Raw genomic sequence first — 14,209 nt, forward strand, 5'->3', positions numbered from 1 at the left:
GCCACGTGAAGTCCACTCACACTTTTAAGCGTCGGTGTATATTGAGCAGTATTCTAAGACTGTTTTAGATTCGTCTGCTAAGGGACACTCAGGAGCGCTTTGAGGCTTATGGTGAAACCGGAAATATCTTCAGAGAGATACTGGAGGGTAGATTTCCGAGGACGAGCTTTTGATGTGTACATTTCACTCACAGAGTGAAACCTTTCTTCTCCTAGAGGATTGGGGAATCCCGTTTGGAGAAATCGCCAGCAGGGGACATTGTGAAGTATACAGACGGCTATGGTGAGAAAGGAATTATCCTCAGGCAAAAACTGGAAAGAAACGTTCTCTCACACTGCTTTCTAATAGATATGTCTATTCATCTCACTTAGATAAATCTTTCTTTCTATTACGCAGTTTTGAAACTACGTCGTGGACGGAATCCTGAAGGACATTCGTGAGCACATGAAGGCTTCTGGGGAAATAGGAAATATCACCAGATAAAAGCTGGAGAGAAGCTTTCGGAGAAACCCCTTTGTGATGTGTGCAATCCACTCAGGGAGTTATACCTCTTTTCTCGTAAGACAGTGTTTGAACACTGTTCCTGTAAAAGTGAAAAAAGGATATTTTGCAGCGCGTTGAAGACTATACTGAAAAGTGAAATATCTGGAAATAAAACCCAGAAAGAGGCATTCGAAGAAACTGCTCTCTGACGAGTCCATTCATTTCAGAGAGTGAAAGCTTCCACTACGTTGCCCAGTTTGGAAACTCTGTCTTTGAGGAATCTGAGAAGGGATATTAAGTGGCGCCCAGAGGCTTCCAGTGAGAAAGGAAACGTCTTCGCATGAAAACTGGTGAGAAGCTTTCAGAGCAACTGCTTTGAGCTGTGTGTATTCACCTCATAGAATTGAATCATTCTTTGGATTCAGCAGTTTGAAATCACTGTTTCTGTGGAACCTGAGAAAGGACACTTGGGAGCGCTCTTAAGAATATGGTGAAAAAGACATAACCACCAAAAAAAAAAAAAAAAAAAACAGAAGGAAGCTTTCTGTGAAACTGCTCTACGTCACGTGCATTCCACTCAAACATTTAAGCTTCTTTTTTCATTGGACAGTGCTCTAACACTGTTTTAGGTTAGTCCGCTAAGGGACACTCGGGAGCGCTTTGAGGCTTATGGAGAAAACGGAAGTATCTTCAGGTAGATACTGGAGAGAAGATTACCGAGGAGGTGCTTTAGAGGTGTACATTCCACACACACAGAGTGAAACCTTTCTTCTCCTAGAGGATTGGGGAATCCCATTTGGAGAAAAGGCTACCAGGGGACATTTGGGAGTATACAGACCTCTATGGTGAAAAAAGAATTATCCTCAGACTAAAACTGGCAGGAAGCGATCTATCACACTGATTTGTAATAGATATGCCTATTCATCTCACTTCTTAAATCTTTCTTTCTATTAGGCAGTTTTGAAACTGCGTCATGGACAGATTCTCGAAATGACATTCAGGGGCACCTTGAGCTTATGGGGAAATTGGAAATATCACCAAATAAATACTGGAGAAGCTGTCGGGCTGTGCTTTGTGATGTGTACGCGTTCCACCAGGGAGTTCACCTCTTTTCTCTTAAGACAGTGTTTGAACACTGTTCCTGTAAAACTGAAAACGGGATATTTTGCAGCCCTCAGAAGAATATGGCAAAAGTGAAATATCTGGGGATAAAACAGAAACCAACGTTGAAACCCTCTGGCGTGTGCATTCATTTCAGAGAGTTAACGTTGACACTACGTTGCCCAGTTTGGAAACTCTGTCCCTGATTAATCTGTGAAGGGATATTAAGTGGTGCCCAGATACTTACGGTGAGAAAGGAAACGCCTTATAATGAAAACTGGAGAGACGCTTTTGGAGAACCTGGTTTTTGATGTGGGTATCCATCTCATAGAGTTAAATCATTCTTTCTACTGAGCAGTTTGAAATCACTGTTTCTGAGGAAACTGAGAAAGGACATTTGGGAAGACTCTTAAGAATATGCTGAAAAGGAATTACCCTCAATAAGCCAGAAAAGAAACTCGCAATGAGAGGAAACTGCTCAAGTCACGTGTGTTCCACTCACATTTAAAAGCTTCCTTTTTCATTGACCAGTATTCTAACACTGTCTTAGGGTGAAATGGGGATGCAGGACGCTTTGGTGCTAGGTGAAGGTCAATGTCAACGGTAGGTGGAGAGAGTTTCATCCTTGGCTGATGTACGATGTGCGCCCACTCACAGAGTTATACCTTTCTTCTCATAGAGAACAGGGGGAATCCCATTTGGAGAATAAGCTACCATGGGATTTAAGGAGATATATGGATGGCTATGGTGAAAAAAGCAAGTATCCTCAGACAAAAGCTGGAAAAAGCTTGCGACGCTTTGTGATATATGTCTAAGTCTCACATAGATAAAACTTTCTATTCGCAGCTTTGAAACTGCGTCATGAGCGATTTGAATGGTGACATTAGACACATTCGTGGTTGAAGTTAAATAGGGAGATATCTTCAGATAAAAACTGGAAAAGCTTTTCTGAGAAACAGCGTTGTGATGTGTGCATTCCACAGGGCGTTATACATTTTTCATAGAAGTGTTGGAGCACTGTTAGGTGTAAAACGGAAAAAATGAAATGTTGGCAGGTGGGGAATATGGTGAAAAGTGAAATATCAAGAGATAGAAACCAGAAAGAAACGTTCCGTGAAAACTGCTCTCACAGAGGTGTACGGTACTGAACACCGAGTTAAAAGCTTCACTCGTTGCCCAGTTGGAAACTCGGTCTTTGAAATTTGTGAAAGAGGTATTAAAGTGGGCGGAGGCTTCCAGTGAGAAAGCAGTCTTACATGAAAACTGGTGAAAGATTTTGGAGCAACTGCTTTGTGCTGTCTTTGTTCACCTCCCTTAGATTTGAATCATTCTTTGGATTGAAATTTTGAAATCACCATTTCATAGCTGGAACAGGGAAGGACATTTGGGAGCGCTCTTCGAATAGGCTGAAAAAAGACATAACCTCCAATAAAAACAGAAGGAAACTTTCTGTGAAACTGCTCTAGCCCACGTGAAGTTCCTAGCACTGTTAAGCTTCACCTCTTTCCATTGGGCGATATTAGAACACTGTTTTAGATGGAGTCATCTAGGGGACACTACTTGTGCATTAGCTCTGGTGAGTAGCGGAGATTTCGAGAAAGGTGCTTTTGGCGGTGTACACATTCCACTCTAGAGTGAAACTTTTCTTCTCATAGAGGATTGGGGAATCGTTTGGAGAAAAGCTGCAAAGGAACATTTGGGAGTATACAGGCGGCTAGGGTGAAAAAGGAATTATCCTCAGACAAATACTGGAAAGAAGCATTCTCTCACACTGCTGTAATAGATATGTCTCTTCATCTCACTTAGATAAATCTGTGCTGTTATGCAGTTTGAAAGTTATCATGGACAAATTTCTGATGGGACGTTTGGTTTGCACTAAGGCTTCTGGGAAATGGAAATATCAACAGATAAAAACTGGAAGAAGTGTTGGGAAAGCTAAGCTGTGATGCGTGCTTCCACCCAGGGTGCTTCCTCTTTTCTCATAAGACAGTGTTTGAACACTGTTCGTGTAAAATTGAAAAAGGATATTTGCAGCCCTTTGAAGAATATGGCGAAAAGTAGAACTATCCGGGAATAAAATCCAGAAAGCAACGTTCCAAGAACTTATCTCTGGCGTGTACATTCATTTCAGAGAGTTAAGTTGACACTACATTGCTCTGTTTGGAAACTCTGTCTCTGATTAATCTGTGAAGGGATATTAGGTGGCGCCGGGATGCTTGCGGTAACAAAGGAAACATCTTACAATGAACACTGTGGAGAAGCGTTCGAGAGACCCTGGTTTGTGATGTGTGTATCCATCTCATAGAGTTAAATCATTCTTTGTATGGAGCAGTTTGAAATCACTGTTTCTGTGGAAACTGAGAAAGGACATTTGGGAAGACTCTTCAGAGTATGCTGTAAAAGACATAATCTCCAATTAAAAGCAGAAGGAAACATTCTGTAAAGCTTCTCTAGGCCACATGAAGTCCAATGGCACTGTGAAGCTTCTGGTTTCATTGGGCAGTATTCTAACACTGTTTTGGTTAGGTCAGCTAGGGACACTCAGGGTGCTGAGACTTATGGTGAATACGGAAGTGTTACTGGTAGATACTGGAGGTGCAAGGAGGTGCTCTTGACGTGTACATTCCACTCACAGAGTGAAACCTTCGATCAGAGGACTGGGAAATGTGTTTGGAGACAAGGCTACCAGGGTCATTTGTGTAATTATACTGGCGACTATGGTAGGAAAAGAATTATCCTCAGACCAAAACTGGAAAAACTTGAAACTGCTTTTGTGATACATATGTCTATGTACATCCACTGAATAAAGCTTTCTTTCTATTAACTTGGTTGAGCTGCGTCATGGATAGGCTTGTGAAGGGACATTCGAGAACTCATTACGTTCTTTGATTAAATGGGGGATATCTTCAGGTCCAAAACTGGAGAAAGCTTTCACTGAAATTGCGTTGTGTTGTGTGACACAGAAGCGTTCTTTTGTTGTCATAGCTAATTGTTTGAGAGGCACTCTTCATAAAACTTGAGAAAAAGTGATGTTGGCAGTACATTGGGCTATTCGCGAGCAAGGTGGCCTCTGGAAAAGAAGAAAGAAACGTTCAAAGAAACTGCGGGATTCTGGGGTGTGCATTCACCATGAGAGGCTTCCGGCACCACTAGAGTCAGGGAGGCTTCTGTCTTTGAGCTGTTTGGGAGCGGATATTGACTGTGCAGTTCTCATGGTGAGAGAAAAGAAACATTTGATTGAAGTGGAAAGCTTTTGGGTCAGTGCTTTGTGGGGTGTGGGACTGTCTCAGAAGTGGAATCATTTGCGTGACAGGTTTGAAATCACTGTTTCTGTGGAAGGTCGAGAAAGATATTAGGGCTCATAAGAGTATGCTTTAAAAGTATTGTCACCATTAACAAAACCAGAAGGACACATTCTGTGAAACTGCCTGGGTCACGTGAATTGCATTCGCACAGTTATGTTTCTGTTTTCATTGAGCAGTGTGTAACACTGCCCAGGTGTGAGCCTGCTCATCTGGGATACAGGATAAGCCTTGAGTGCGGTGAAAATGGAAATATCTTCAAATGGTACTGGAGAAGATTGCCGAGGAGGTGCTTTAGAGGTGTACATTCCACACACACACAGAGAGTGAAACCTTTCTTCTCCTGGGGATTGGGAATCACATTTGGAGAAAAGGCTGCGGGGAATTATACAGACCTCTATGGTGAAAAAGGAACTATCCTCAGAGTAAACGGCTAGGAAAAGTCCTATACTGATTTGCGTAATAGATATGCCTATTTACATCTACTTCTTAAATCTTTCTTTCTATTGGTAGTTTGAAACTTCGTCATGGACGGAACTACTGAAATGACATTCAGGGGGCACCTTGAGCTTATAGAGTGGAAGTATCACCAAGATAAATACTGGAAGCTGTGGAGGAAATGCTTTGTAGGTAGTAATGCGTTCCACCAGGGGTTGCCCTCTCTTAAGACAGATGTTTGAACACTGTTCCTGTAAAAACTGAAAGCGGGATGTTTGCAGCCCTTTGAAGAATATGGCAAAAATGAAATATCCGGGGATAAAACACAGAAACCAACGTTCAAAACTTCCCTCTGGCCGAGTGCATTCATTTCAGAGGATTAGCGTTGACACTACGTTCGCGTTTGGAAACTCGTTACCGGTGCAATCTGTGAAGGGATAGTCAAATTAGTTGCGGACACGGTGAAGGAAAGCACCTTATAATGAATACTGGAGGAAGACGCTTTTGGAGAACTGAACTTGGTGAGTATCCATCTCACTTAGAGTTAAATCATTCTTTCTATTGAGCAGTTTGAAGTGTGTTTTTGACGAAACTGAAAGGACATTTGGGAAGACTCTTAGAATATGCTGAAAAGGAATTACCCTCCAATAAAAACCAGAAAGAAAACTATCATGGAAACTGCTCTAGGTCACGTGCATTTCACTCACATTTAAACTTCCGCACCGGTAGTATTCTAACACTGTCTTGGGGTGGGAACCAGCTAAAAAGGTATGCCGGTTCTTTGGCTTTGGAGGTCCTAAATTGAAAAAGATAAATTGCTGGGAATGCGATGCGGAGAGATTTTCCGTGTAGCTTCGAATATTCGTGTGCATTTACCACTCATAGGGTGCCACTTCTTCTCGCTGAGAAACGGGGAATCCCGTTTGGAGGAATAATACCCACGGGACATTTGGAGTACCGCAACGGGCTATGGTGAAAAGCAGTAATATCGAACAAAACTGGAAAGCTTTCTGTGAAACTTCTAACAGTGGGCAGAATATCATCTGTGCCGCATGGGAATAAAACTTTCTTTCCGTCGCGGCGAGAGCACAAATTAATAGAATTTGAATGGTGACATTTGGGGCTTTGTCCGGTGTTGAAGTTAAGCCAGGAATATCGCTGCATAAAACTGGAAAGAAGCGCGAGAAACTGCATTAGTGATATTATTGCATTCCACAAGGGCATTATACTGCAGAAGTGTTGGGCACTGTTACCTGCAGGCTGAAAAAGTGAGTATTTGTGGCAGTTAGAAGACTATGTGAAAAGGTGTCTCAAGAGATACAAACCAGAAAGAAAGGTTCAGTCTTGCGCTCTCTTGAGTTGTTCCTTTCCGAAGGTTAGCTTCACTAAATTTGGTTTGGCTTTCAGTGTTTGGTAGGCTGAGGATATTAAGTGAAAAGTCATTCCATTCGAAAGGAAACGTCGCCCGAAAACTGGTAGAGGGTTTGAACCGCTGCAATGCTGTCTTTATTGCATAGGTTGGAATGTTCTTTAAGTTGAACATTTTGAGGGAATCACCATTTCTGTGGAACTGAGGAGGACATTTGGGAGCCTTCCTTCAGAATAGGCTGAAAAAGACATAACCTCAATAAAACCAGAAGGAGGCTTTCTGTGTGACTTCAACTCAACCCGCATTAGAGAATACACCCACACTGTTAAACTGCCTCTTTTCGATGGGCAGTAATTTAACACTGTTTTGAATAAGTCATCAAAGGACGCTGCGGCGTTAGCTACCGGTGACCAGAGAACATTTCGAAGATTTGCTTTTGGCGTGTGCGATATCTCAAATTGAAACTTTTCTTCATAGAGTATTGGGGAATCCGTTTAGGAGAAAGAACTACCGGGGACATTTGGGGTATACAAAGAGCGGCTATGGTGAAAAAGATTATCCTCAGACAAATACTGGAAAAAGCAATTCCTCTCCACGCTGTGGCCGTAATATATTCATCTCATAGATAAATCTTTTTCTTTTCTATTCGCGTTTTAAAACTACATCATCGGTTCAGGCCTTTCCGGTGGGGCGTTTGGTTGCTTCAAGCTACGGGGAAATAAAGGAAAATATCGCCGATAAAGCTGGAAGCGTTCAGAAAGCAGCTTTGTGATGCGCTGCGGGGTTATTACTTTTTCTCCATAGACAGTGTTTACGAACACTGTTGGAGTGTAAAATTGAAAAAAGGATGTTGAAACTTTGAAGAATATGGCGAAAAAGTGAACTATCCGGGGAATAAAACCGGCAACGTTCCAGAAACTTGCTCTACCGGTGTACGTTCATTTCGAGAGGTTGAGTTGGCTTACCCATTGCCCTGTTTGACTCTGTTAGAACCAATCTTGGGACTCATTAAAGATTGGCGCGGGATGCTTGCGTGCAAAGGCATCATGCAATGCATTTACCTATTGAAGCGTTGGGGCCTGGTTTGTGATGTGATGTGTCCATCTCATAGGGATTAAATCTATTCTTTGTATGGAGCAGTTTGAAATCACTGTTTTCTGTGAGCTGTGAGAAAAGGACATTGGGAAGACTCTTCAGAGTGGTAGCAAGGCCATGTCTGAATTAAAAAGCAGAGGAAACATTCTGTAAAGGCTTTCTCTAGGCCACATGAAGTCCAGTAGCAGTAAAGCTGGGACAATTCCGGGCGATATTCATATGTTTTTGATTTGATCAGCCAGGGACGCACAGGAGTAGCACAGGGCTTGTGGTGAAATGTGCCAGAATAGTCACTGGAGGAGATTTGAGGATGGCAGAGCGTGCACGTTCCGCTCACAGAAATTGAAACCATTCACAGGGTTGGGAGTCCCCATTTGGAACAAGGCTACCAGGGGACATTTATTGAGTGTCCCTGAAGAGCGACTATGGTGAAAAAAAGGGAGTATCCTCAGACTCAAAGAAACTGGAGAAAACTTGACTGCTTTGTTGATACATGTCATCTATACATGCTAGAATAAAGAAACGCTTATGCACAGTTTTTGAAGAATCGTCATGCGTTGAGCTGCAGAGGGACATTCGAGAACACAGTGCTGACTAGAAAGTAGGAGAATATCTTCAGGTAAAACTTCGGAGAAAACTTGAAATTGCTGTGATCAATGTGGTTTACAGGGGCGTTATTCTTTTGTCGCTTGCCCAGTGTTGAGCACTGTTCTAATAAAACTGAAAAGGTAGATATTTTTACTAGTAGTTGAATGTTGGAAATAAAAGAATTAGGCATCGAGGAAAAATAGAAGAAAGCGTTCAAAACTGTTCTCTGGGGGTGTGCATTCATATCGAAACTAGAGCTTCACTACGTTTATCAGGGTGAGAAGCAATGTTTGAGTAATCTGGGAAGGGATATTAACTGGCACCAGTTCTTGTGGAAAGGTTTTGCGGTAGAGAAGTGGAAGCTTTAGGGCGAGGTGCGCTTTTCGGGGTGATACGTTCATGCGCGGGGTTGGTCATTTTTGGAATGAGCAGTTTGAAATCACTTTGTTTCTGTGGATTCCCTGAAAAGGATATTAGGAAAAACCAGAATGTGCTTGAAAAAATGTACCTCGTTCGCCAGAAGGACACTCTTGCGAAACTGCTCTAGAGTCCACGTGAATTATTCCCGCTGAAAGTTAAGTTTCTGTTTCGTACTGACGTGTTCCTAACTCCTCTTTTAGGTGGAGCCTGCTATGGGATACAGGAGCGCCAGGGAGAAACTAGTTGAAAATGAAGAATACACTTCCGTAGAATGTTGGAGAAGACACCACAGGATACTTTTGTATTGCATTACTTTTGGGTCATAGATGTTGATACTAGGTGGAATGGTTGATACTCATCTTGACGTTATGAAATTGTTCGAGGCGCGGTTTCAAAACTGTTGGGAAATAAGAATATATTTCTGATATATCCTGGAGTGAAGGATTCGAGAAGCGGCGTGTGCATTCTCAAAGTGCAACCGCCTCAACCGGGCAGGTAATTTGAACCTGGTTTCTGTAAAACTGAAAGGAGTCGCGATGTTTGCGACACAGTGAGACTATGGCGAAAAAGTGGGAACCATCGCTGAAGTAAAACCCAAAGCGGTTTCCGAAACTGCTCTCCTGGAGATGGTTCATTCAGAAGGGGGTGAGCTTTACTACGGTGCTAGGGTTTAACTATTGTTCTGACTAAATCGTGAGGATAAATGAGTGGGCGCCCTGGATGCTTCGTTAAGAAAAAGAGATCTTCGATAAAAGTGAGAGAAAGCTTTCAAACAACTACTTTTGTGAGTAGTGTTCTCTCTTAAAGGGGTTTCAATCATTCTTTGTATTAGAGCGGGTTCAAATCCACCTGTTCCTAATGGAACCCTGAAAAGGAAATTCTGAAGCAACAAAAGATAGTATGAAGAGAATACTTCAGGAGTAGAAATCGAAGGAAACTTTCTGAACTGCTCTAGGGTCGTGGTGCGTTACTGAGTTCGCTTCTGTTTTTCATTGAAACCGTATTCTAACACTGTTTTAGGTGGAATAAACTAAAGGTGCACCAGGGGCCTTGGGGAACTTCTGATTGAAAAGCGAGGAAATATCTTCAATAGATACAGGAGAGAATTTAAAGACTCCTTAATGACGATGTGCATTCCCCTCGATCATAGATGTTTGTCGCGTCATGATGATTGATACTCATTACCAGTTCTTGAAGGACTATGGAATGGGTTTAGAGACGCAATGGGGAAATAGAAATATCTTCGCCGTCTGAGTGAAGCTTTCACCTTGATAGCCTGATGGTACCGCCGGGAAATAGGGCCTGTTTCTCCGCAAAGGCAGTCATTTGAACACTTTGTTCCGTAAAGCGAAAAACCATTTTTGCAGTTCAAGTGGAAACTATGGTAAAAATAATCTGATAAAACCCAAGAAAGAAAGGATTTTGCGAAGCTACGTTTCGACGAGTGCATTTCATTTCAGGGTGAAAGCTTTTTACGTTTGCCCCAGTTTAGAAACTCTGTCTTTGAAGTCAGAGAGGGTATTGGGTGAAGCCCTAAATTTCCAGGTGAAAGGAAAGTCTTCAGGCCGGCAGGAGAAAGCTTTTGGAGAACCTGGTTTGTGGATGTAAGTATCATCTCAGAGGTTAAATCATTTCTTTGTAGGCCGGTGGTTTGATGCTTCGAACATGATGGAGCCACAGAGAGGACGTTTGGGGGCCACTCTTGAGAACATGAAAAGACATGTCACCAGTGGCTGAAGAGAAAGTTTTGTGAAACAACAAACGCGTGAAGTCCTACTCGCACTGTTAAGCTTCTGTTTTGATTGGGCGAGTATTCCTGACACTGTTTAGGTTCGTCTAGCGGTGCCAGAGGCGCTTTGAGGCTAACAATTGATGATATGGCTGCGCCGCTGGGGTGAGATGCCGGGAGGTGCCTTTGACCTGTTACATTCCACTCACAGAGTGAATCTTTTTCTTCATATGGGGCCCGGCAGACCTGTTTGGAAAAAACCTTACCAGGGAGGACATTGGGGTATCCTGAGAGGCTGGTGAAAGGGGTATTATCGAAGGTGCGGGAAGCGTTTATACTTTTCGCTGTAATAGATATCTTCTGTTAATGCATGAGATCTGATGGCACTGCTTTCTGGCCACGGTTTGCTTCAAGACCATGGACAAATTTCAAGAGGACGTTTTAGTTCACACATTAAAGAGCTTTCTGGGAAAGGAAATATGCCAGATAAAAAACTGAAGGCTGTGGGAAGCATTAGTAAGTGGTATTCACCCAGGAGTTCTGCCTCTTTTCCTCAGCTGAACAGAGTGGCAACTCTGTTTCATAAAACTGAAAGGGTCATCTTACCTTTTTGAAGGTGGTGGCTTCAATGTCAGAGAATAGGCAGAAAACAGCGTGCCAAGAAAATTCTCCTAGGTAGACAAGGTTTCAGAGAGGTGTGGTGGGCACTACGTGCCGCCCAGTTTTTGTCTCTGTCTCTGATTAATCTGTGAGGAATAGTTTTTAGGAGTAAGCTACAGGTGGCGAAGAAAAATCTTAGAATGAGCTGAGGAGAGAAACTTTCAGGAGGCCTGGTTTTGAGATGTGTGTATCCATGCAGGGCTTAAAATCATGCTTTTAATGATGAACAGTCAATGCAATCTTTCGAACCTGTGGAAACTGAGACATTTGGGAACATCCTTGGGGTGTTGCTGAAGAGAAAAAAATACCTCCAAGCCAAAATGAGGAAAACCATGACTGAAACTGCTCCTATGTCAAGTGCATTCCACTCACTTTCATTTAAAGCTTCCTGCTTGGGTTGAGCCAGTATTCTTAACACTGTTTCATTTGGTGACTGAAAGGATTCTCGATGGCGGATTTTGGGTAACTACGGGTGAAAGGAAATATCTTCAGACCATGATACGGACGAAGATTTTCCGTGAACTGGATTCACACAGCCGTTCACTGACGGTTACGCTGCTTCCTCGTCAGGGACCGGAAATCCCATTTGGAGAATAAGCTACCAGGGTTTATTTGAGATACATGGATGTATGGGTGAAAAGCAAAATATAAAGAAAGAAGTGGAAAAAACTTTCTAATGAAACTAGCTGCTGATAGATATGTCCATGCGTCTCACGCGGGTAAAAACGTTCTTTCTGCCTCCTAACTGCACTGTTTTAGAAGGTAATTCTGGGCCAGGTTGAAGGACGATGGGAGCCACGGAAGTAAACAGCGTTAAGTAGGAGTTAATCTCAGATAAAAATTGGAGAAGAAGCTTTCGTGATGTGATTTAATTTCCACAGGGCTTTATACATTTTTCATAGAAGTGTTGGAGCACTGTTAAGGTAAAAGCGGAAAAAGTGATGTTGGCAGCTAGCGTTGAAGACTATGGTGAAAAGAGTGTCATCTAACTGCTCTAGGTCACGTGAATAGCTTTTGCACAGTTAACCTTATGTTTTCATTGAGCAGTATTCTAACACTGTTTTAGGGGAGCCAGCTAAGGGATACATGGGAGCGCTTTGAGGCTTACGGTGTAAACGGAAATGTCTTCTGATAGATACGGGAGAGAAGATTTCCAAGGGCCTCCTGTGTGACCTGTGCATTCCCTTCGTCATAGTGTTGATACTGCATCATAGACGGATTGATATTCATCATAGACGGATTCAGGAAGAGACATTCGGAGACACTTTCAGGCTTGTGTGGAAGTAGAAATTATTTTCTGTTAAATACTGGATTGAAGCTTATCGAGACACTACTTTGTGATGTGTGCATTCCACTGAGGTAATTATACCTCTTTTCTCATAAGGCAGTGTTCGAACACTGTTCCTGTAAAACTGAAAAAGTGATATTTTGCAGGGCATTGAAGACTACGGCAAAAAGTGAAATATCTGGAAATAAAATCCAGAAAGAAGCGTTCCAAGAGACTGCTCTCTGAGGAGTGCATTCATTTCAGAGAGTGAAAGCTTCCACTACGTTGCCCAGTTTAGAAATTCTGTCTTTGAGGAATCTGGGAAGGGATATTAAGTGGCTCCCGGATATCTGTGGTGAGAAAAGAAACGTCCTCCGATGAGAAGTGGAGAGAAGCATTCGGAGCAAGTTCTTTGGGATGTTTGTACTCATCTCAGAGAGTTAAACCATTGTTTTGATTGAACAGTTTGAAATCACTGTTTCTCTGGAACCTGAGAAAGGATATTTGGGAACGCTCTTAAGAATATGCTGAAAAAGTAATACCCTCCAATCAAAAGCAGAAGGAAACTTTCTGTGAAACTGCTCTAGGTCACGTGAATTGAATTCGCACGGTTAACCTTCTGTTTTCATTGAACTGTATTCGAACACTCTTTTAGTGAGTCAGCTAAGGGATACTTGGGAGCGCCTTGAGGCTTACGGTGAAAACGGAAATCTCTTCAGATAGATACTGGAGAGAAGATTTCTGAGGAGCTCCTTTGTGACGTGTGCATTCCACTCGTCATAGGGTTGATTCTGCATCATAGATGGATTAATACTCGTCATAGATGGATTCGCGAAGGGACATTCGGAGACACATTCAGGCCTGTGGGGAAATAGGACATATCTTCTGATAAATAATAGAATGAAGCTTTCCGAGAGACTGCTTTGTGATGTGTGCATTCTACTCAGGGAATTATACCTCTTTTCTCATAAGTCAGTGTTCGAACGCTGTTCCTGTAAAACTGAAAAAGTGATATTGTGTAGCGCATTGAAAACTCTGGCGAAAAGTGAAATATCTGGAAATGAAACCCAGAAAGAAGCGTTCCAAGAAACTGCTCTCTGAGGAGTGCATTCATTACAGAGAGTGAAAGCTTCCACTGCGTTGCCCAGTTTGGAAATTCTGTCTTTGAGGAATCTGTGAAGGGATATAATGTGGCGCCCGGAGGCTTCCGGTGAGGAAGGAAACGTCTTCGTATGAAAACTGATGAGAAGCTTTCGGAGCAACTGCTATGTGTAAATAAAATCCTGAAAGAAGCGTTTCAAGAAACTGCTCTCTGAGGAGTTCTGTGGAACCTGAGAAAGGAGATTTGCGAACGCTCTTAAGAATGTGCTGAAAGAGGAATACCTTCCGATAAAAATCAGAAGGAAACTTTCTGTGAAACTGCTCTAGGTCACGTGAATTGCATTCACACAGTTAAACTTCTGTTTTCATTGAGCAGTATTCTAACACTGTTTTAGGTGAGTCAGCTAAGGGATACTCGGGAGCCCCTTGAGGCTTACGGTGAAAACGGAAATATCTTCCAATAGATACAGGAGAGAAGAATTCCGAGGAGCTCCCTTGTGACGTGTGCATTCCACTCGTCATAGTGTTGTTACTGCGTCATAGATGGATTGATACTCATCGTACACGGATTTGCAAAGGGACTATCGGAGATACGTTCAGGCCTGTGGGGAAATAGGAAATATCTTCTAATAAATCCTGGAGTGAAGCTTTCTGAG

General features: G+C 42.6%; 1 long non-coding RNA gene across 1 annotated transcript; it reads right to left on the reverse strand.

Moving 5' to 3' along the window:
* Positions 1-902: 902 nt before the first annotated feature.
* On the reverse strand, positions 903-14,182 carry LOC116272667. The gene is made up of 2 exons (XR_004181295.1): positions 13,784-14,182; positions 903-936 (listed from the first exon to the last, which is right to left on the reverse strand). It is a non-coding gene; the product is annotated as an uncharacterized LOC116272667 (long non-coding RNA).
* Positions 14,183-14,209: the final 27 nt, after the last annotated feature.

Source organism: Papio anubis, unplaced genomic scaffold, assembly GCF_008728515.1.
Source record: "Papio anubis isolate 15944 unplaced genomic scaffold, Panubis1.0 scaffold1498, whole genome shotgun sequence".
NCBI classification, from domain to species: Eukaryota; Metazoa; Chordata; class Mammalia; order Primates; family Cercopithecidae; genus Papio; species Papio anubis.